Source organism: Delphinapterus leucas, chromosome 4 (assembly GCF_059928025.1).
Source record: "Delphinapterus leucas isolate spDelLeu-1000000601 "Yukka" chromosome 4, BTC_Dleu_Yukka2, whole genome shotgun sequence".
Classification (NCBI taxonomy): domain Eukaryota; kingdom Metazoa; phylum Chordata; class Mammalia; order Artiodactyla; family Monodontidae; genus Delphinapterus; species Delphinapterus leucas.
This window is the reverse complement of record NC_143132.1, coordinates 39,583,771-39,606,333: the sequence shown is the minus strand read 5'-3', so window position 1 is coordinate 39,606,333 and position 22,563 is coordinate 39,583,771.

The window sequence follows — 22,563 nt, the reverse complement described above, 5'->3', positions numbered from 1 at the left end:
TAGTGTATATATGTCCATGCCTCTCTCTCGCTTGGTCACAGCTCACCCTTCCCCCTCCCCATATCCTCAAGTCCGTTCTCTAGTAGGCCTGTGTCTTTATTCCTGTCTTACACCTAGGTTCTTCATGACATTTTTTTTTTTTCTTAACTTCCATATATATGTGTTAGCATACGGTATTTGTCTTTCTCTTTCTGACTTACTTCACTCTGTATGACAGACTATAGGTCTATCCACCTCATTACAAATAGCTCAATTTCTTTTCTTTTTATGGCTGAGTAATATTCCATTGTATATATGTGCCACATCATCTTTATCCATTCATCCGATGATGGAAACTTAGGTTGTTTCCATCTCTGGGCTATTGCAAATAGAGCTGCAATGAACATTTTGGTACATGACTCTTTTTGAATTATGGTTTTCTCAGGGTATATGCCCAGTAGTGGGATTGCTGGGTCATATGGTAGTTCTATTTGTAGTTTATTAAGGAACCTCCATACTGTTCTCCATAGGGGCTGTACCAATTCACATTCCCACCAGCAGTGCAAGAGTGTTCCCTTTTCTCCACAGCCTCTCCAGCATTTATTGTTTCTAGATTTTTTGATGATGGCCATTCTGACTGGTATGAGATGATAGCTCAGTGTGGTTTTAATTTGCATTTCTCTAATGATTAATGATGTTGAGCATTCTTTCATGTGTTTGTTGGCAGTCTGTATATCTTCTTTGGAGAAATGTGTATTTAGGTCTTCTGCCCATTTTTGGATTGGGTTGTTTGTTTTTTTGTTATTGAGCTGCATGAGCTGCTTGTTAATTTTGGAAATTAATCCTTTGTCAGTTGCTTCATTTTCAAATATTTTCTCCCATTCTGAGGGTTGTCTTTTTGTCTTGTTTATGGTTTCCTTTGCTGTGTAAAAGCTTCGAAGTTTCATTAGGTCCCATTTGTTTATTTTTGTTCTTATTTCCATTTCTCTAGGAGGTGGGTCAAAAAGGATCTTGCTGTGATTTATGTCATAGTGTGTTCTGCCTATGTTTTCCTCTAAGAGTTTGATAGTTTCTGGCCTTACATTTAGCTCTTTAATCCATTTTGAGCTTATTATTGTGTATGGTGTTAGGGAGTGATCTAATCTCATACTTCTACATGTGCCTGTCCAGTTTTCCCAGCACCACTTATTGAAGAGGCTGTCCTTTCTTCACTGTACATTCCTGCCTCCTTTATCAAAGATAAGGTGACCATATGTGCCTGAGTTTATCTCTGGGCTTTCTATCTTATTCCGTTGATCTATCTTTCTGTTTTTGTGCCAGTACCATACTGTCTTGATTACTGTAACTTTGTAGTATTGTCTGAAGTCATGGAGCCTGATTCCTCCAGCTCCGTTTTTCGTTCTCAAGATTGCTTTGGCTATTCGGGGTCTTTTGTGTTTCCATACAAATTGTGAAATTTTTTGTTCTAGTTCTGTGAAAAATGCCAGTGGTAGTTTGATAGGGATTACATTGAATCTGTAGATTGCTTTGGGTAGTAGAGTCATTTTCACCATGTTGATTCTTCCAATCTAACAACATGACATATCTCTCCATCTATTTGTATCATCTTTAATTTCTTTCATCAGTGTCTTATAATTTTCCACATACAGGTCGTTTGTCTCCTTAGGTAGGTTTATACCTAGATATTTTATTCTTTTTGTTGCAATGGTAAATGAGAGTGTTTTCCTGATTTCCCTTTCAGATTTTTCATCAATAGTGTATAGGAAGGCCAGAGATTTCTGTGCATTAATTTTGTATCCTACAACTTTACCTAATTCATTGATTAGCTCTAGTAGTTTTCTGATAGCATCATTAGGATTCTCTATGTATAATACCATGTCATCTGCAAACAGTGACAGCTTTACTTCTTCATTTCCGATTTGGATTCCTTTTATTTCCTTTTCTTCTCTGATTGCTGTGACTAAAACTTCCAAAACTATGTTGAATAATAGTGGTGAGAGTGGGCAACCCTGTCTTGTTCCTGATCTTAGTGGAAATGCTTTCATTTGTTTACCATTGAGGATGGTGTTGGCTGTGGGTTTGTCATATATGGCCTTTATTATGTTGCAGAAAGTTCCCTCTGTGCCTACTTTCTGCAGGGTTTTTAGCATAAATGGGTGTTGAGTTTTGTCAAAAGCTTTCTCTGCATCTATTGAGATGATCATATGTTTTTTCTCCTTCAATTTGTTAATATGGTTTATCACATTGATAGATTTGCGTATATTGAAGAATCCTTGCATTCCTGGAATAAACCCCACTTGATCATGGTGTATGATCCTTTTAATGTGCTGTTGGATTCTGTTTGCTAGTATTTTGTTGAGGATTTTTGCATCTATGTTCATCAGTGATATTGGCCTGTAGTTTTCTTTCTTTGTGACATCCTTGTCTGGTTTGGTATCAAGGTGATGGTGGCCTCGTAGAATGAATTTGGGAGTGTTCCTCCCTCTGCTATATTTTGGAAGAGTTTGAGAAGGATAGGTGTTAGCTCTTCTCTAAATATTTGGTAGAATTCTCCTGTGAAGCCATCTGGTCCTGGGTTTTTGTTTGTTGGAAGATTTTTAATCACAGTTTCAATTTCAGTGCTTGTGATTGGTCTGTTCATATTTTCTATTTCTTCCTGATTCAGTCTTGGCACGTTGTGCATTTCTAAGAATTTGTCTATTTCTTCCAGGTTGTCCATTTTATTGGCATGAGTTTCTTTTAGTAATCTCTCATGATCCTTTGTATTTCTGCAGTGTCAGTTGTTACTTCTCCTTTTTCATTTCTAATTCTATTGATTTGAGTCTTCTCCCTTTTTCTCTTGATGAGTCTGGCTAATGGTTTATCTAGTTTGTTTATCTTCTCAAAGAACCAGCTTTTAGTTTTATTGATCTTTGCTATCATTTCCTTCATTTCTATTTCATTTATTTCTGATCTGATCTTTATGATTGCTTTCCTCCTGCTAACTTTCTGGGTTTTTTGTTCTTCTTTTTCTTATTGATTTAGGTGCAAGGTTAGGTTGTTTATTTGAGATGTTTCCTGTTTCTTAAGGTAGGATTGTATGGCTATAAACTTCCCTCTTAGAACTGCTTTTGCTGCATCCCATAGGTTTTGGATTGTGGTGTCTCCATTGTGATTTGTTTCTAGGTATTTTTTGATTTCCTCTTCGATTTCTTCAGTGATCACTTGGTTATTAAGTAGAGTATTGTTTAGCCTCCATGTGTTTGTAATTTTTACAGATCTTTTCCTGTAATTGATATCTAGTCTCATAGCATTGTGGTCAAAAAAGGTACTTGATACGATTTCCATTTTCTTAAATTTACCAAGGCTTGATTTGTGACCCAGGATATGATCTATCCTGGAGAATGTTCCATGAACACTTGAGAAGAAAATATATTCTGTTGTTTTTTGATGGACTGTCCTATAAATATCAATTAAGTCCATCTTGTTTAATATATCATTTAAAGCTTGTGTTTCCTTATTTATTTTCATTTTAGACGATCTGTCCTTTGGTGAAAGTTGGGTGTTAATGTCCCCTACTATGATTTTGTTACTGTCGATTTCCCCTTTTAAGGCTGTTAGCATTTGCCTTATGTATTGAGGTGCTCCTATGTTGGGTGCATAAATATTTACAATTGTTATATCTTCTTGGATCAATCTCTTGATCATTATGTAGTGTCCTTCTTTGTCTCTTGTCATAGTCTTTATTTTAAAGTCTATTTTTTTCTGATATGAGAATTGCTACACCAGCTTTCTTTTGGTTTCCATTTGCATGAAATATCTTTTTCCATCCCCTCACTTTCAGTCTGTATGTGTCCCTAGGTCCTAAGTGGGTCTCTTGTAGACAGCATATATATGGGTCTTGTTTTTGTATCCATTCAGCCAGTCTGTGTCTTTTGGTGGGAGAATTTAATCCATTTACATTTAAGGTAATTATTGATATGTATGTTCCTATTCCCATTTTCTTAATTGTTTTGGGTTTGTTATTGTAGGTGTTTTCCTTCTTTTGTGTTTCTTGCCTAGAGAAATTCCTTTAGCATTTGTTGTAAAGCTGGTTTGGTGGTGCTGAACTCTCTCAGCTTTTGCTTGTCTGTAAAGGTTTTAATTTCTCCATCAAATCTGAATGAGATCCTTGCTGGGTAGGATAATCTTGGTTGTAGGTTTTTTTCCTTCATCACTTTAAATATGTCCTGCCAGTCCCTTCTGGCTTGCAGAGTTTCTGCTGAAAGATCAGCTGTTAACCTTATGGGGATTCCCTTGTGTGTTATTTGTTGTTTTGCCCTTGCTGCTTTTAATATGATTTCTTTGTATTTACTTTTTGATAGTTTGACTTATATGTGTCTTGACGTGTTCCTCCTTTGATTTATCCTGTATGGGACTCTCTGTGCTTCCTGGACTTGATTAACTATTTCCTTTTCCATATTAGGGAAATTTTCTACTATAATCTCTTAAAATATTTTCTTAGTCCCTTTCTTTTTCTCTTCTTCTTCTGGGACCCCTATAGTTCAAATGTTGGTGCGAAAAATGTTTTCCCAGAGGTCTCTGAGACTGTCCTCAGTTCTTTTCATTCTTTTTTCTGTATTCTGCTCTGTACTAGTTATTTCCACTATTTTATCTTCCAGGTCACTTAACCGTTCTTCTGCCTCAGTTATTCTGCTATTGATCTCTTCTAGAGTATTTTTAATTTCATTTATTGTGTTGTTCATCATTGTTTGTTTCATCTTTAGTTCTTCTAGGTCCTTGTTAAATGTTTCTTGCATTTTCTCTATTCTATTTCCAAGATTTTGGATCATCTTTACTATCATTAGTCTGATTCTATTTCAGGTAGACTGCCAATTTCCTCTTCATTTGTTTGGTCTGGTGGGTTTTTACCTTACTCCTTCATCTGCTGTGTGTTTTTCTGTCTTCTCATTTTGCTTATCTTACTGTGTTTGGGGTCTCCTTCTCACAGGCTGCAGGTTTGTATTTCCCTTTGCTTTTGGTGTCTGTCCTTAGTGGCTATGATTGGTTCAGTGGGTTCTGTTGGTTTCCCGGTATAGGGGAGTAGTGCCTGTGTTCTGGTGGATGAGGTTGGATCCTGTCCTTCTGGTGGGCAGGTCCACATCTGGTGGTGTGTTTTGGGATGTCTATGGCCTTATTATGATTTTAGGCAGCCTCTCTGCTAATGGATGGGCCTGTGTTCCTGTTTTGCTAGTTGTTTGGCATAGGGTGTCAGCACTGTAACTTGCTGGTCATTGAGTGAAGCTGGGTCTTCGTGTTGAGATGGCGATCTCTGGGAGATTTTAGCCATTTGTATTATGTGGGGTTGGCAGGTCTTTTGTGGACCCGTGTCCTGGACTTGGCTCTCCCACCTCAGAGGTACAGCCCTGAGTCCTGGCTGGAGCACTAAGAGCCTTTCATCCACATGGCTCAGAATAAAAGGGAGAAAAAGTAGAAAGAAAGAAAGAGGATAAAATAAAATAAGATAAAATAAAACAAAGTTGTTAAAATAAAAAATAATTATTAAGAAAAAAAATTAAAAAGTAAAGAAAAAAGAAAAAAAGAACTGAACAGACAGAACCCTAGGACAAATGATGAAAGCAAAGCTATACAGACAAAATCTCACACAGAAGCATACACATACTCACAAAAAGAGGAAAAGGGGAAAAAATCACAAATCTTGCTTTCAAAGTCCACCTCCTCAATTTGGGATGATTTGTTGTGTATTCAGGTATTCCACAGATGCAGGGTACATCAAGTTGATTGTGGAGCTTTAATCCGCTGCTTCTGAGGCTGCTGGGAGAGATTTCCTTTTGTCTTCTTTGTTCGCACAGCTCCTGGTGTTCAGCTTTGGATTTGGCCCCGCCTCTGTGTGTAGGTCGCCTGAGGGCGTCTGTTCTTCGCTCAGATAGGACGGGGTTACAGGAGCAGCTGATTCAGGGGCTCTGGCTCCCTCAGGCTAGGTGTAGGGAGGGGTACGGAAGCCACGGCGAGCCTGCAGCCACAGAGGCCATTGTGACGTTGCACCAGCCGGAGGCGCACAGTGCGTTCTCCCAGGGAGGTTGTCCCTGGATCACGGGTCCCTGGCAGTGGTGGGCTGCACAGCTTCCCGGGCGGGGAGGTGTGGATAGTGACCTGTGCTCACACACAGGCTTCTTGGTGGCTGCAGCAGCAGCCTTAGCATCTCATGCCCGTCTCTGGGGTCTGCGCTGATAGCCATGGCTCACACCCGTCTCTGGAGCTTTTTTAGGTGGTGTTCTGTATCGCCTCTCTTCGTGCACCCTGAAACAATGCTCTCTTGCCTCTTCAGCAGCTCCAGACTTTTTCCCAGACACCCTTCCTGCTAGCCATGGCGCACTAGCCCCTTCAGGCTATGTTCACGCCGCCAACCCCAGTCCTCTCCCCGCATCCGACCGAAGCCCGAGCCTGAGCTCCCAGACCCTGCCCACGGTGGCGGGTGAGCAGACAAGCCTCTCGGGCTGGTGAGTGCCGGTCAGCACCGGTCCTCTATGCGGGAATCTGTCCGCTTTGCCCTCTGCATCCCTGTTGCTGCACTCTCCTCCATGGCTCCGAAGCCCCCCCCACTCCGCCACCTGCAGTCTCCGCCCGCAAAGGGGCTTCTAATGTGTGGAAACCTTTCCTCCTTCATAGTTCCCTCCCACTGGTGCAGGTCCTCTCCCTATTCTTTTGTCTCTGTTTTTTTCTTTTTCCTTTTGCCTTACCCAGGTACGTGGGGAGTTTCTTGCCTTTTGGGAGGTCTGAGGTCTTCTGCCATCATTCAGTAGGTGTTCCGTAGGAGCTGTTCCACATGTAGATGTATTTCTGATGTATCTGTGGGTAGGAAGGTGATCTCCATGTCTTACTCTTCTGCCATCTTCTCGGAACTTCTGCTATGACTGTTTAATGGAAAAATTCCAAACAATGCCAATGATATTTTCCACATTGTCTTTTTGTTTTGCAGTATGCAGGCCTCTAACTGTTGTGGCCTCTCCCATTATGGAGCACAGGCTCTGGACGCACAGGCTCAGTGGCCATGGCTCACGGGCCCAGCCGCTCCGTGGCATGTGGGATCTTCCTGGACCGGGGCAGGAACCCATGTCCCGTGCATTGGCAGGCTGACTCTCAACCACTGCACCACCAGGGAAGCCCCACATTGTCTTTTGAAAGCACTCTAATTGTAACCCTCTCCTCAAAATGCATATGGAATTGCATTCTTGTCAAGATCTTTAATCATCTTCTTGTTGCTAAATGCGATTTAAATTCTTAGTCATCTTCATCCTTGACCTATGAGTCATTTGACATGGTTGATTAATTCTACCTTGTTGAAACAGTTTTGACTTGGCTACTGGGGCCCCTATTCTTATGATTTTCCTTTTACTTCACTGTCTGTGTCTTTTGAGTCTTGTTGGCTGATTCCTCATCACTTGGCTTCTAAATTTTGGAATAATCCAGGGCTCAGTCCTTGGATTTCTCTTCTATATGTGTGTGTGTATGTGTGTGTATACACACACATATATACACTACACTCATTTATAATAATTTATACATGTATATAAATATAAATCATTTATATACATACATATATTTATTTTTATTATATTTATAAATATCATATACACACATACATATACACATACATACTATACATACTCATTCTCCGGGTGATTTCATTTAGCCTCTGACTTTGTATGTCAACTATATAGTTTATATGATATATATAAACTCCCAATTTTGTTTACTGAGCCCAGCCCTTTCCCATGAACTCCAGCCTTATAGCTTGTTTATGTTATATCTTTAACCACTTAGTGGGCATGTCTAACATAACATGTCCTAAATCAATTTCCTCATCTTAGCCAACCAACCTGCTCCTTACACAGCTGTCCAGTTTCAGTTCATGGCAACTCCGTCCTTCTACTTGCTCAGCTAAAGAATCTTGGGGGAAATACTTGGCACCCCACATACAGTCTGTCAGCAAATCTTCTCAGCTGTAGATTTGATAAAAAATATCCAGAATTGAATTGTTTCTCACCATTTCCTCTGCCATGACATTCAAGCCACCACTATCTCAGCCTAAAATATTGCAAAAGTCTAACTTGTCTCCCTCCTTCAGGTTTTGTGCTAATGCTCCAGTTTATTCACCACAAATTGACGTTTTAAAAACACATAGTAGATCATTTCATTTCTCTGTTCAAAACTCTCCAATGGCTCCCCATATCACTGAGAGTAATGTTTAAAGTCTACAGAATATTCCACAGACCCTTATATAACCTTACTTCCTTTGTATCTCTGACTTTAGTCTTTACTCCTCTTATCTTCCTTTTGATATTTCAGCTATACCCTCACTCTTCTGGAAATAAGCCAGATATCCTCTAGCCTCAGGGACTGTTATATCCTCTTCCCTCTGCTGGATACCCTTTCTATCTACATGGCTCAGTTTTATTTAATTCTGTTTATTATTATTATTTTTTTAATGTTACCTTCTCAGAGAGGGCTTTCCTTATCACTCTATTCAAAGTTATTGCCTCCTTTTTATGCTTTATTTTACTTATTATCAAATAATCATACAACTTATTTATTTGTTAATTATTATTTCCTTGTACTGCAGTGTAAGCTCCATGAGGGCAGGGATGCTGTCTTTTTGCTATATCCCCAGTAGTATAACACCACCATGTCATTATATTTTTGCTGAGTAAACAGATAATTGAATAAAAAAATTTGCATTCAAAATGTTGGAAATTATAATCTAATTATAATATAATTTGAATGTCAAATTTAAAATAAAATACATATTATATATATTTATATTTATATATATATAATCAATATGTATAGAATACAAAGAATAGTTTACGACATGTAATTTTATAATTGTATTAAACTTATGCTTTCCCTGCATGGATGTGTTTTCTCTAAAATGAACAATGTTGGATTCCTTATTAAAGTAATAAGTCCCTTCAGTTTATAATGACAGAATCTTAAAATTTACAGCTGGTATAGCATTAGAGATGATTCTTGTTTTATTTGGACAAAAACATAAGTTTCTTACTGATGATTTTTCATAGATTATTATACTTATAAGATGACACTCCACACTCTTGAATTTCTTGCTGTATTTCTTTTTTTTTATTAACATCTTTATTGGAGTATCATTGCTTTACAATGTTGTGTTAGTTTCTGCTGTATAACAAAATGAATCAGCTATATGTACACATATATCCCCATATACCCTCCCTCTGGCATCTCCCTCCCACCCTCCCTACCCCACCCTTCTAAGTGGTCACAAAGCACTGAGCTGATCTCCCTGTGCTACGCAGCTGCTTCCCACTAGCTAGCTATTTTACATTTGGTAGTGTATGTATGTCTACGCTACTCTCTCACTTCGTCCCAGCTTACCCTTCCCCCTCCCCATCTCCTCAAGTCCATTCTCTACATCTGTGTCTTTATTCCTGTCCTGCCCCTCGGTTCATGAGAACCATTTTTTTTTTTTTTTAGATTCCATATATATGTGTTAATTGCTGTATTTCTTAATGTCAACCGTATTTTGTTTCAAGTCATGTGCAATTTAGAGGTGAAAAGGAAGGGAAGAAAAAAATCAAAGTTGTTTTGTAAAAATTCAAAATACTTCAAACTATTATATTGAAAGTGATGGGGTTCAGAACACATTACCTCAAAATATGACATCTTGGCATATTGACTACTTTAAGCTGAAGGAATTTGAGAAATGGCAGGTGCAGGAAGGACTCTCTGACCTTCCCGTTTTTCCCTGAAAAAGGACATAAGACACTTGTGTGAGAGATGCCCTCCCTGTACGTGGAAGGAAGGAGCATCCTTATCTTCCAAGATGGTGGGGTGCCAAGAGGAATCTGAAGGCACAGTCATTACTGTTTTCCCCAGTTCACTACCCTTAGCTCATACCCTTTTGTCTTCTGATGTTTTTCCATGACTTTTCACTCTTCATCAAACCTAATATAAAAATGTTCAGGCTTAACCTTTTCTTCAAGTCTTCCTTTCCTCATGAACGCTCCCATGTCTCATAAAACTTCTGTTAAATAAATGTGCATGCTTTTTTCTTATTAATCTGTCTTTTGACAATCTACTTTACAGGGTCCCAGCCAGGAAACCTAGGAGGGTAGTAGAAAAAAGAATTTTTTTCTCCCTTACAAAAGTATTCAAAGTTTTTCTTATCCTGAAGCAGAATAAGGTGTTTTATATAAATGTATTATAAAATAACATGAAAGAAAATATTTTACTTTATATGAATAATATATGTATATAAATATGTAACATGTGATTATATATTTAATTAAATATATTATATATAAAGGTAATTAGGAAGAAATAATATAGGTAGATGTACTAAATTTGAAACTCGATTTTTTTTAGCTGACTTGTATATTTCAAGGTTTTCTATTCATTTAGCACATATTTCTGCATCTGAAGACACACTGATATTTTTTCCTCTCAGACTACACATAACTCAATCCTTTTTTTAAAGTTGGAAAGTTCAGTTCTGCTTTAGTCTTGGCTTTTAGTCTTGACTGTGAAACACAAGCTCTGGATCAAAGGGCTTAAAAGTCTCATCATCCCAAAGCCAGTAAGTGACAGAAAGGCTTTTCAATAGCTCTATGGAAACCACTTATGTTGAGTAAATTATATGCCACAGTCAAACATTTTTCAGAAAGTTTTAGACAACATAATGGGCATGGGAATTCCGTCAATTTTGTTTCTTCGTTCAGAAAAGTTCTGTAATATGTTTTCTGTGCGAATGTTTTACATAAGCCTCAGAGTTTATTACTCTATCAGATTTGGAGAGAAGCATAGAAAATAGTCAAGCAATAAATTATGGAATTCTTCATCACAGCACTTATGCAGCAAACAGGTAAAAAAAGAAAAACAACTATTTGAAAATGTAAAACTAAAAGTGAATCTATCAGTTTACTGCTAGTGAAATGTTAATTCCACTCAGATTTTTAGCTATTTTAAGAAATAAGAAATATTAGCTGTAATAAACAAAAAGTTTAAAGCAAAGCAGTTGGGGCCAATTTAAAAAAAACTTAAATTAGGCCTCAGTCTATTGATAACATATTGAAACTATACAGTATTTAAGCTTTCTGCTTCATACAAAAAATAGCTTAAGATGAAATATCTTGTCAAGAATGTAGGAATGTTTGTATTCTAAGAGCCAGACTATCACAGCCTTCCACTCTGCAGTGACCCTGATCCACTTCTTATTTCTCATATAATAATCACTTTGTAGCCCTACAGCTCCGTGGCTCTGTGACATCTACATTGGAAGGGTAGAAATTCTAGCTCTTCCACGAATGACAATAGCCAATGTGGGAAGGAATGGAGAAACTTCAAGGCAGTAAACAGATGTAAAAAATCTCCTTGTCCTGCTTCTCAACAGCTGTCAATCACAGGATATCCACAGCAGGACACCCCTGAGAACAAAGTCAGCCATCCTTTGGTGCTTGTCATCTTCATAGAAGACTCACAGCAGGCAGGATACCATGATTGGCTACCTGGGAAATCCAGGCTTGGGGGGATGTATAACAATGAGAATGACATTAAACAAATGAACAAGGATGGTAGGCACTCTCTTCACTGGATGCCTGTTTAGCACACACGACTCCAGTGGCTAGGAGAACAATGCAGGTCCCAAGAGAATTAACAACCGGCTGTGTCAAACCCTCAGTTTTGGCTAAAGCGTGTACTCTTGGCTTTTCATTGTCAAAAACAGCTAAAAGCTGGGTGTTGTGCTCCACAGATTAAGGCAAAGCTTTGTTCTTCCTTTTCACAAATAGGATTACAGTACTGTTTGCTTAAAAGACATTTTTTTTTTCTTTTCGGTTCTTGTTTTTATACTCAAACACTTGATTGACAATACCCTGGGAGATGTCATTGTTTCTGTAGCAATCATTATAGTATGCTTGAACACAGAGATGCCGTGAGTATTCTCTCCCAGGTGTTTCATCAATGTATCAGAAGGATGGCCTCTTGGAGGGCTCACCCATCTACTGCTTTAACATCAACTGATGTCTATTTGAAGAGCATATAAGAAAGAAGACATTAAATGGTGCAGGGCAGAAAAGAGGGAGACTAAGTTCATTAAGGGCCCCCATCTGAAAGCAGCATGTGCGGAATGTCAATTTAATAATAGAATTGACAGCTTTTCTCTGGTGTCACTCTGTCACAATGGCTCCTTTGACAATTTATAAAATGGACCCTTTGTAGATGTCAGTGAGTGGCACTGCATACATTTGTGAATACCCTGCATAACTAACATTCTCCGTGATGCTGCATTTTCAGGACCTGTCCCAAGAGTCTTTTCAAACTGACCCAGGGAAGGGGAGTATGAAGACACAGTGAACTGACCCTACCCCAATACAGTATTTAATGTTGAAAGACCACAATCATCAGGTCATAAATCACAATGTTTAACTAGTTTGGAAAATAGTCTTAGGATAGAAGATACTTTTGGACTATGTTACGCTAACACTAATACAAAAATACATCTAATCACTTAACAACTTTGTGATGACCTTGCTATAAGCTGATTTCATTATTTCAGGCTTAATTTGGCCTTTCAATATATATATGGGTCATTCTCATAAACTGAGTCAATCAGCAATGTGTTCATCCAGATGTGAAGTTTTAAAGACCTTGAATGGCACTGACAGCAGAAAATGAAGGACAATGTGGAAGCAACAAAAATTTCTCAGCACTTAAGTTCTAGATTATATTACTTAGGTTATTCTTTGTTGTTTAAACTCTTTTTTTGGGGGGGGGAATTAGTATTGAATTAGTCAGGAAAGCAAGGTAAGAAAAAAAATACAAATGAATTTGCCAAATTTCCAAGATCAAATTCCTATTTGAACTTCAGTGATTCACTCTATGTATAGGGAAACTTTATTGTATTTTCTTATTTTAGCAGTGTTTCACAAATTGTTATTCCTAAATGAGCAAATATATATAAAGCATTTGAATCAAGATGGCAAATATATAAATTTTATTATAGTCATCATGAAAAGTTGATTTGACAATTTTGTTCACTGCACTAAAACTAAAATTAAAAAATACATAAATCATGTCTTTATGATAAGAACACTGAGCACTAGTTTTTGGTGACAGATGACAGAAGCACATGCATATTACTTTTAAAGGAATATTAATTGATTCATTAATCCTTTTAACCACATTTGATTTCCTTGAAGAATACTTTTACAGTATCTCAAGTAGCTACATTATAATAACATATGAACCTTATATGGAAATAATAGACACAAATTAGAAAGTGTTTAGCTTATTTTATAACTAAATTATTGTTATGCTAATATTACCTATCTAATAATTTATAATATTTAACATTCTACTATGTATAGGATTAATTTAATTTGGGGTGGAAGGGAGAGAAGCATAAAGTAATTCTATAAATAATTTGTAAAGTTCTGGACCTGGAAGGAAACCTAAAGATCCACGAATCTAACTTCATCATTTTACCTATGAGGAAACTGAAGCCACAAAGTTTACTGACTTTCTGAGTTTTAGGACAAACTTTCACAATACAGAACATGTTAATCAGAAATTGTCAAATAATTTAAAGAATTTTTCAGATAAGGACTAGAAAGGCAGTACAAATTATTTGACTGTGAAACATACCTGTTCTACATTGGTGATTTGGCCTATATTTGTGGACTGTTGGGCCACTGGCAGCAAAATGGACATATATAGACCTGTTTTATGGAAATATTCAATGTACATCAAATGTGAAATAGGTAACCATTATTTACTTTATTCTCAAAACTGATTTGTTTCAGCAGTTAACTAATCTGATCAAAAGAAAGTATTACCTTAAGCATTTTTAAAGAGTTGAATATCTTTTAATTTAACTTAATTAATAAGGCAACCTATGAAATGGAAGAAAATATTTGCAAATTGTATATCTGATAAGAGGTTAATATCCAAAATATATACAAGGGACACATGACTCAATAGCAAAAACAAACAAGCAAACAATGCAAATAAAAAATAGAGGAAATTGGGAGACTGGGATTGACATATATACACTAATATGTATAAAATAGATAACTAATAAGAACCTGCTGTATAGCACAGGGAACTCCACTTCACTGTACAGTAGAAACTAACACAACACTGTAAAACAACTATACCCCAATAAAAAAAGATTAACAAATTCTGGGTAACTAATATATAGTATGATGATTATAGCTAATAATACTGTTTTATAGACTTGAATGTTGCTGGGAGAGGAGATCTTAAATGCTTTCATCACAAAAAAAGAAACGGTATTAATAATTATATGATGGCATGGTAATTATGTGATGGTGATAATCTTCTTGCAATGTATAAATGTATCAAATCAACACGCTGTACATCTTAAACTTATACAATGTTATGTCTATTATATCTCAATAAAGTTGGAAACAAAAACCAAAAGAAATAGAGGAACTAAACGTTTTTCCAAAGAAGACATACAAATGGCCAATGGGCTCATGAAAAGATACTCAACATCACCAGTCATCAGGGAAAAACAAATCTAAACCACAATGAAATATCACTTCAAATCTGTTAGAATGGATATCAACAAAAAGACAGGAGATAATAAGTGTTGGTAAAGGTGTAAAGAAGAGAGAACCCTTATGTACCTTCGGTGGGAATGTAAATTGTTGCAGCTACTATGGAAAACTATGGAGGTTTTTCGAAAAATTAAAAATAGAACTATCATATGATCTAGCAATTTCACTTCTGGATATTTATCCAAAGGAAATAAAATCAGGATCTGCATCCTTATATTCACTACGTCATTATTAATAACAGCCAAGCTATGGAAACAACATTAGGTGTCTGTCTACATATGAATAAATAAAGATGAATGGAAGAAAATGATTCATTCTCTTGAATCAAATTATTTTAAAATATTTTTAAAATTTTAATATGAAATAGTACCAAGAAAATTTATGAATCTCTACATTCCGTAGCCTCCATAAAACGGACCCAACAAAGTAGATGAACAAATACTAACATTTTACAGTACTTCATATATTATTACTTTAAATGGGTAATTCCTTCAACACTGTAATCAAGAGCAATTTGTTGATGGCCATTTCATGGAAATTTTATAGAGTAAGAATTCTAAGACCTTTCCTCAAAAGAAGGATGCTTGATTTATAGTAGTGATAACAGTGATATTAAAAATTGCATTTCCTGAGTCCCAGTTGAGTACCCTCTCCAAAATTTCAAAGACTTGATATTTGAAGATAATAGTATCTAGTTGTCTACAACGTAAAGAGTGATCACACTTTGAGAAATTCTAATTCCCCAATAGATTTGTGTGTTTATAAAATTTTGTATGAAGACTATGCTTGCTCCATAATTGGTGACCATATTAAGACTGATAATCACACATTACATCCTTTGTACATTGCTTTTACTAGCAGCTAATTTGGCTAGGTTTTGTCAAGATATTAAATAATAAACTTGAAAGTGATGACTAGAATATGCTTGTAATCTTGGGAGGCAGCATAAATATAGCTTCTAAACATTTTAGTTTAGAATATGAAATATGAATCAATCACTGCTAAATGTTAATGATTATACTTATAATACAAATTTATTAGCATAGAAAACTAGATTTTTAGAAGCAAGAAATGGAAACTGATCTAGTTGATTTAAACTAAAAAACAAAGAATTTATTGAGAGGACATGGAGTGGTCCCAAAAATCTCTGGGGAGCCCAGAGAACAAGGCTGAAGGTTATCCACCCATCATTCAGAGATTGGAATGACACAAGTGACTGCCACTGGCTCTGGACACTGCCACTCACATTGACTGTTTGGCCTGTTATCACTACTGCCTTTGGAAACTGAATGTAGCTGCTGCCACTGCTGCCTCTGCTTCTCATCCTCAGGCAGGATTCTGTGTGACCCCTGAATCTTGTTGTTATTGTTTCAAGTTCAGAATCTGGGATGGAGGCATTTGATTGGCAAAATCTACATCAAGTGCCTGTATCTTCATTTGCAAGGGAGTCTGGGATAACCTTTTCTGACATCATTAAATTCTATTGCGAGGAGTGACTATCCTAATCCTAAAAATGGTTCAGAAGCTGGTTGACAAAGCAAAAGATGTCTGTTATCATTATGAAATAAGAAATGCACTAATCTTTAAAAAATATGAATGAATCCATCTCAGAGAAAATATTTGACGATATTTATATTAACAGTACCAAGAATTAAAAGTGATTCTCCTACATGACAGTATGATCTCAAACGATTTACTAGCAGTGAGTATTAGATACGATTTAGAGGAGCATGCCCTGTTTTTGGTGTTAGTAGGGAATATAAACCCTACATGGTCCCAGATAAGCCTCACACTGAAATCCTACAATTCATATGAAAAATAGTAACTATCATTACAAAATAGAAGCTTTGTAATCATGTACTTATCACAAATACATTATCACATGTATTTGTGGTAAGTACAAGTCGATCTTACACTCCTCTTATACAAGTCTTTAGAGTATATTTGAATTTTTGCAGAATTCTTTCAACATTTCTGGCAGAATTCTTGAAGTTGTCATGTATACTTATGTGAGCAACAGACTATGGTTAGGTTCAGTCTGTGACTGTGGAATAATAGTGCAGCCAAGTTTGCTTTCCATAATGTTGTTTCAATTTATACATTCTTTTAAAATTCCCCTTATATAAATCACGTTTGACCAAAAAATATTTTTTAAAACAAGGCAAAATTCACAAGATCCCGGCTCACAGAAAGTTAATGCAGAAATTTTGATTGTCATTCTTATTTTAAACATGGAAAAGGAAATTAGAACATCACTGTATCTACATGATTCTTAAATGTGAGATGATGATAAAAAATGAATCTTTGTGAACATCTCTTTATGAAGACATTAGAAAACATAGTATAAATGACTGCTGCAAAATTTTGACTGCATTATGAAAAATCAGAAAATATATTCCATGAAGAGGCAGAGATCATTTTTCATTTACTCCTTCAGCGAACATTTATTGAATGCCTATCATGTGCCTTGGGAATTTTGTATGCATAAGTAAACAAAACAGACTGCCCTCCGAAAAACAAAACAGAAGGCTGCCCTTACGGAACTTACAATCTAGTAGAGCAAGATGGACTATAAAAAGTAAACAATTTTTTAATAGTGTATAGTGAAAAGTGCTATGAATTAAAAAGAATAGGGAAAAGAGGGTATTGGGAGTGTGAGGGGCTGCAGTGGGGAAGGTGGCAAGTTTAAATAGGATTATTTAGAATATGGAGAAGGTAATATTTGAACAGAGATGTGGAAAAGGAGATGAGGCTATTCACCATACCAGTGTCTGGGGAAAGAGCATTCCAGGCAGAAAGGACAGCCAGTGGAAAGGCAGGACAATGCTTGTTGTGTTTAAGAAACAGCATGAAGGCTAGCATGGCGGGAGTGTAATGAACAAAAGAGTGAAGTCTAATAGGATGGGAGGTCAGAGTGGTAGAGGGGCCAGATTGAAGAGGACTTTGAAAATCGGTTTTCCATGGACAGGCCATCCCTGAGTGAGCCACTGCATGATTTGGAACAGATGACTAACACTATCAGATTTATGTCTCAAAAATGAGCTCTAGGGTTGTACTATTGAGATTAGGTTATAGAAAAGTTATAGAAAAGTTAGGAGACCGTTGCCTTAATTAACTGAGTTGATTTATAATATCCTCTTTGTACTCCTTGCAGGGTCGTCTGTGGGTGATGGTAGAGTAAATGTTAGAGCCCCAAACTGGGATGTGGCCCCTGAGTTCCCAGTAGACCCTGCTGTGTACTAGCTTGGGCACAACACTTAACATCTCTAAACCTTTTAGTCCTCATCTATAAAATAAACAGGGCTTCCCTGGTGGCGCAGTGGTTGAGAGTCTGCCTGCCAATGCAGGGGATACGGGTTCATGCCCCGGTCCGGGAAGATCCCACATGCCGCGGAGCGGCTGGGCCCGTGAGCCATGGCCGCTGAGCCTGCGTGTCCAGAGCCTGTGCTCCGCAATGGGGGAGGCCACAACAGTGAGAGACCCGTGTATCGCAAAAAAAAAAAAAAAAAAGGGGACATAAACAAACAAGAAACTGAGAAAACTCGTTAAACTTCCTTTGCAATCTTGTGTCTGCAAGAAGAAAATTTAAAAAACTAATATGAGAGAAGCTGTAAACTAATTGATTGTAATACACTACATTTAAAAGTTAGTGTAGCAAGGTAGATACATGTCCAGAGTTAAATTTACACACTGTTGTTCAAGAAAGTGTTTTTTGATCTACCTTTAGGGTACTCTGGTGGAGGAGACGGAATGCCAAACTATCAAATGTGCTGATACTAAATGTTAAGGTAGAACATTCAACTTTGTTTTACAAATAGTTGAGAGCAATAGACACGGATTTAGACTAGCCGATGTGTGATCCTGGACAATTCAACATACAAACATAAATGTTTCTAATTACTCATATCATCATCATGATCACAAGTCTGGATTTTAATAAATCTTCCTCTGAGAGAAAGGTCTTTGAAAAGCATACTAAATCCATGCTTTGCTCAGTGAATTAGCCATTAGAAGTCATTTAAATCAGTTTCAATGTCAAGCTCTTATAATAGTTCATTCTCATTCAACTCTTGACTAACTCTGAATGGATTATTAACTTGATTATTTGAAAAAGGCAGCCACAACAAATATTTAATGCCAATGTTGTTTATTCAGCCCTTCCTAGATACTCTGGGTTCAATATTTTGCACTGTGAGTTTCTCCATGTGGGAGATTAAACAAAGAAAACCTCGAGGGGCCTTGCCAGTGAAAACGACTCAGCTGTGTTCACTAAAATAGCCTTCCCATGTTCATTAGATTCCCCTTCCAAGCATTCCATCCTTTGGAGATGAGAACCCCCCAACTAGTTAATTGCATTATTGCAGATTGGAAGACAGCACATTTCTCAGTGTGCATGAATTCACTGACATCCTCATTTATAAATGAGTGGCCTGTGAATTTATTTACCATGAAATAATTCCACAAAGTATGAGCACTTTAGGTGAACTGAAAAAAAAAATGTGTTTTTGCAACACAAATGGCAAGTACGCCAATGGAATAACTAAACTCCCTTTAAATTGAGGCTACAGGCCATACCACAGTATTTCTAGTTAAAAAAATAAAATAATTTATTAAATGATGGTTTTCTAAATCCATATAAATTTGCCAGGAACGGTTGATGGTTCCACATGTTTTTGAATTTCATCAGTGTAAGGAGTAAATAAGAGGAATTTGAGTGGTATTTCAGTGTCCTGGAACAAAACCTTTTACATGTTTGTTTATATTGCTGAAAATGTGGCATGTGAAATATTTAAGTTCACTTCATTACAGTCTCACAGCAGGATTGAAATGGATCAAGAACTATGTATAACCTGTGAGCCATCCAAGTCAAGCATATGTGAAGATAGAAAATCCTCCATAAATGCGATACACAACACTAACTATAAATGTAACTGTGGCCTCCCATTTCACTGACGATTTTCAATATCCTTCTCAAGTGTTATGTAATTATAATCCATCAAAAATTCAGACAGAAAAGCCAGATGACAGGTAAACATTATTCATCAAAATCCTCACATGAGAGACACTGCTTTTCTAGAATTTAAAAACAGCTGCCCATTATATTAGAGAAGGCAGATTTAACTTAAAGGCACTGACCAGGTAGCGAGCCACGCTACGCCACATGTCTTTATATCGTGTTACCGCGAGAGATGATCAGTCTTGGTGCTTTTATGGAGACGGTGTGTATGATGTCAAAATCATTGCTTATTCATCCAATTTGATGAAAAGAAAAAAATAATAGCAAACCACTGTTAGTCATCAGATGAATAAAATACTCATTTAACCAAATTTTTCAGTTCTCAGAAAGACACAATGTAAAAATTGCCCATGAAAGCACGACTTCAGCGTAGGGTAGTACAAAAAATTGAGTCAAAATGAGCAATTAAAATAATAAACTCAGAGTGAATCAATGGTAATTATTTATAACCTTATTGTGATGTTTTCCTACATGTCATTATAATAATACTTCCCATATTATTTTTCTGATGCAATATCTGAATTCCACTCAAAATAGCAAGATGGAACTTTGAACATTACAGTTTCAACAGTAAATTCAGAGGTTTCAGAAAAAAGAGAGCATATACTAGTGTTCTTGTTTTCATTGCTGCCGTAACCAATTACCACAAATTTAGTGGCTCAAAACAACTCACATTTAGTTTCTTTCAGTTTGGTCATTCAGAAGTTCGACAAAGGTCTCACTGTGCTAAAATCAAGGTGTGGACAGGGCTGTGTTCTTTCTAGAGGCTCTAGGGGAGGATCCATGCACTTCCTTTTTTCCAGCTCCTATAGCCTGCCTGCGTTCCTTGGCTTATGGCCCCCTTCCTTCATCTTAAGAGCCAGGAACATCACATCTCTCTGACCTTTTAGTTGTTGCATCTCTGTCTATCTGATGCAGTCTGGAAAGGTCCTTTGCTTTTGAGAACTCATGACTAGGTTGGGCCAACCAGGATAATGCAGGGTGATGCTCCCATGTCAAGGTCTTTAACCTTAATAGCATCTGCAGAGTCCCTTTTATTCTGTAAAGCAACATATTCACGGGTTTAGGGGATGCCTCCCACAAAGCAGAAATGCAGCTCAAGATTAGAGTGTATTAGACTGCAATTATAATTGATTGTGATTGGCATCCTTGCTCCAATTTTTGTCAGCGTTATTTGTTGGGTGTCTACTTTCATGTCTATTCAGTTCATTCAAAAATTTGAAAATAATCTGAGGTCAAAAATCTGGCATCCACCACAGGGTGTGGTTATAGCCAGTTGCCCTTCATACTGTGAAAAGTCTGCAGAATTCTCGGGTTTGGTCTGTATAGCCAGAGGTTTGCAGATGCTCTCCAAAAGCTTTGCCAATTCTTACAACTAAGAGAATTCTGAAAACATTATTTTGCACTTAGACAAGTCTTTTTCCTTTTGAAATAACTTAAAAATTGTATATGGTATTTATTTTGAAGAGTAGTGACTATTTAATAAGAATATCTAGTAATGATGCTTTTATAGATTTCTGTGAAACCAAGTAACTCAATCTCTCTCATGCTTTTTCTTCTCATTTATATCCATTCTTATCATATCTCATCATGTAGGGGTGAGGTGAAATGTACTGATGTTAGACTTGTAAGCAATTAGATGCTATATAAATGTTAGTTATAATTAATAATTTATTCTCTTAGCACACACTTAGAGTATTATTATGTTCATTTTAATTAAAACAGTAAATCACAAACACACACACACACACTCACATGCACACAGAGAAAAAGACAAGTGACACGATTTACTAGATGGTTCCAGAAATAGTTCTAGAACTTCCACATTTGTTGTCTTTTTCTTTATATGGAGCCTCTTCTTTAAAAAATCCAAATCCTTTCTTGAGATGGGGCTGAGTCCTGGGGCAGGACCAAGTATTAAATGGCCCTAGGGTAGCATAAATTAAATTCCTGAGACCCTTCGGGTTGATAAATTAAGGCCCTCATTCCCCTTTTACTTTGGAAGAACTGTTTCAAAATAAAGTATCTCACAGCAAATTACAGGCACTCAAGAGAAGGGTCTACAGGCAGGAGACTGAACTTGTCTTTCCAGTTTGCTTCTAAGCAGAGAAGGAAGTAGGGAAGTGGGCTTAGCTAAATGTCCATAGTCTCTTCTTGGTTGTGCTTATCTGCGCTCACTTTGGTTAATACTTTAATTATCAAAGTAATCTCTGCTAAGGCCTTGTGTGTACAGGAAATACAACTGCATTTTCATAAATTCTAGAAGAAATGCCATATGGTTGGATTTTCATAGCATCTTTTCTTGGAGGCTCAGGGCACCTGCTCCATTTCAGGTTCATATGAACACAGAAGCACATAATACCTTCCGAAAGATCCCTATGCTGGGGGGCTAGCAATAAATCCCTCTGCAGCCAGACAAGTTGGCCTTTATTTTTTGTATTGCTCTGGGCATCTCACATGACATTCCCAAATAAGGTATTGTACTATAAGCCTGCTATGATTGCTAGTAATGACTTAACTGCAAAGGAATTATAACAGTATGAATAACAGTGGTTTGCACTGTGAAAGTCCTGCTACTCCAAAAATGCCAGAGCAACAAATATAAAATGCTTCTCATTCTCCAGTTTGAAAGGAGTAAAAGTCAGAAGACTACAACTGCTGCTAATCTGTAAACACTGATTGTTCATTCAACAGCAGGAAGCAAAACAAATGTAAAACGAGTGATGGCATTAGCCTTTCTGCTGTGTGCAAAGGCAGTTACATTAGGGGAATGAAAATAAAATAAAAATTATATTCAAATACAAGACATTTGGGCGGAAAAAGGTTTTTGCTTCCAAACTTGTTAAACAGGAAATTCTTGTGCATTTTGACTCTGTTTTTTGTTAGAATCACATTACTATTGTTATGAGATATGTGTCTTTTCCCTTATATTCTATCTTGCATTATAGATCAATGGCAGAGAAGTACAAAATT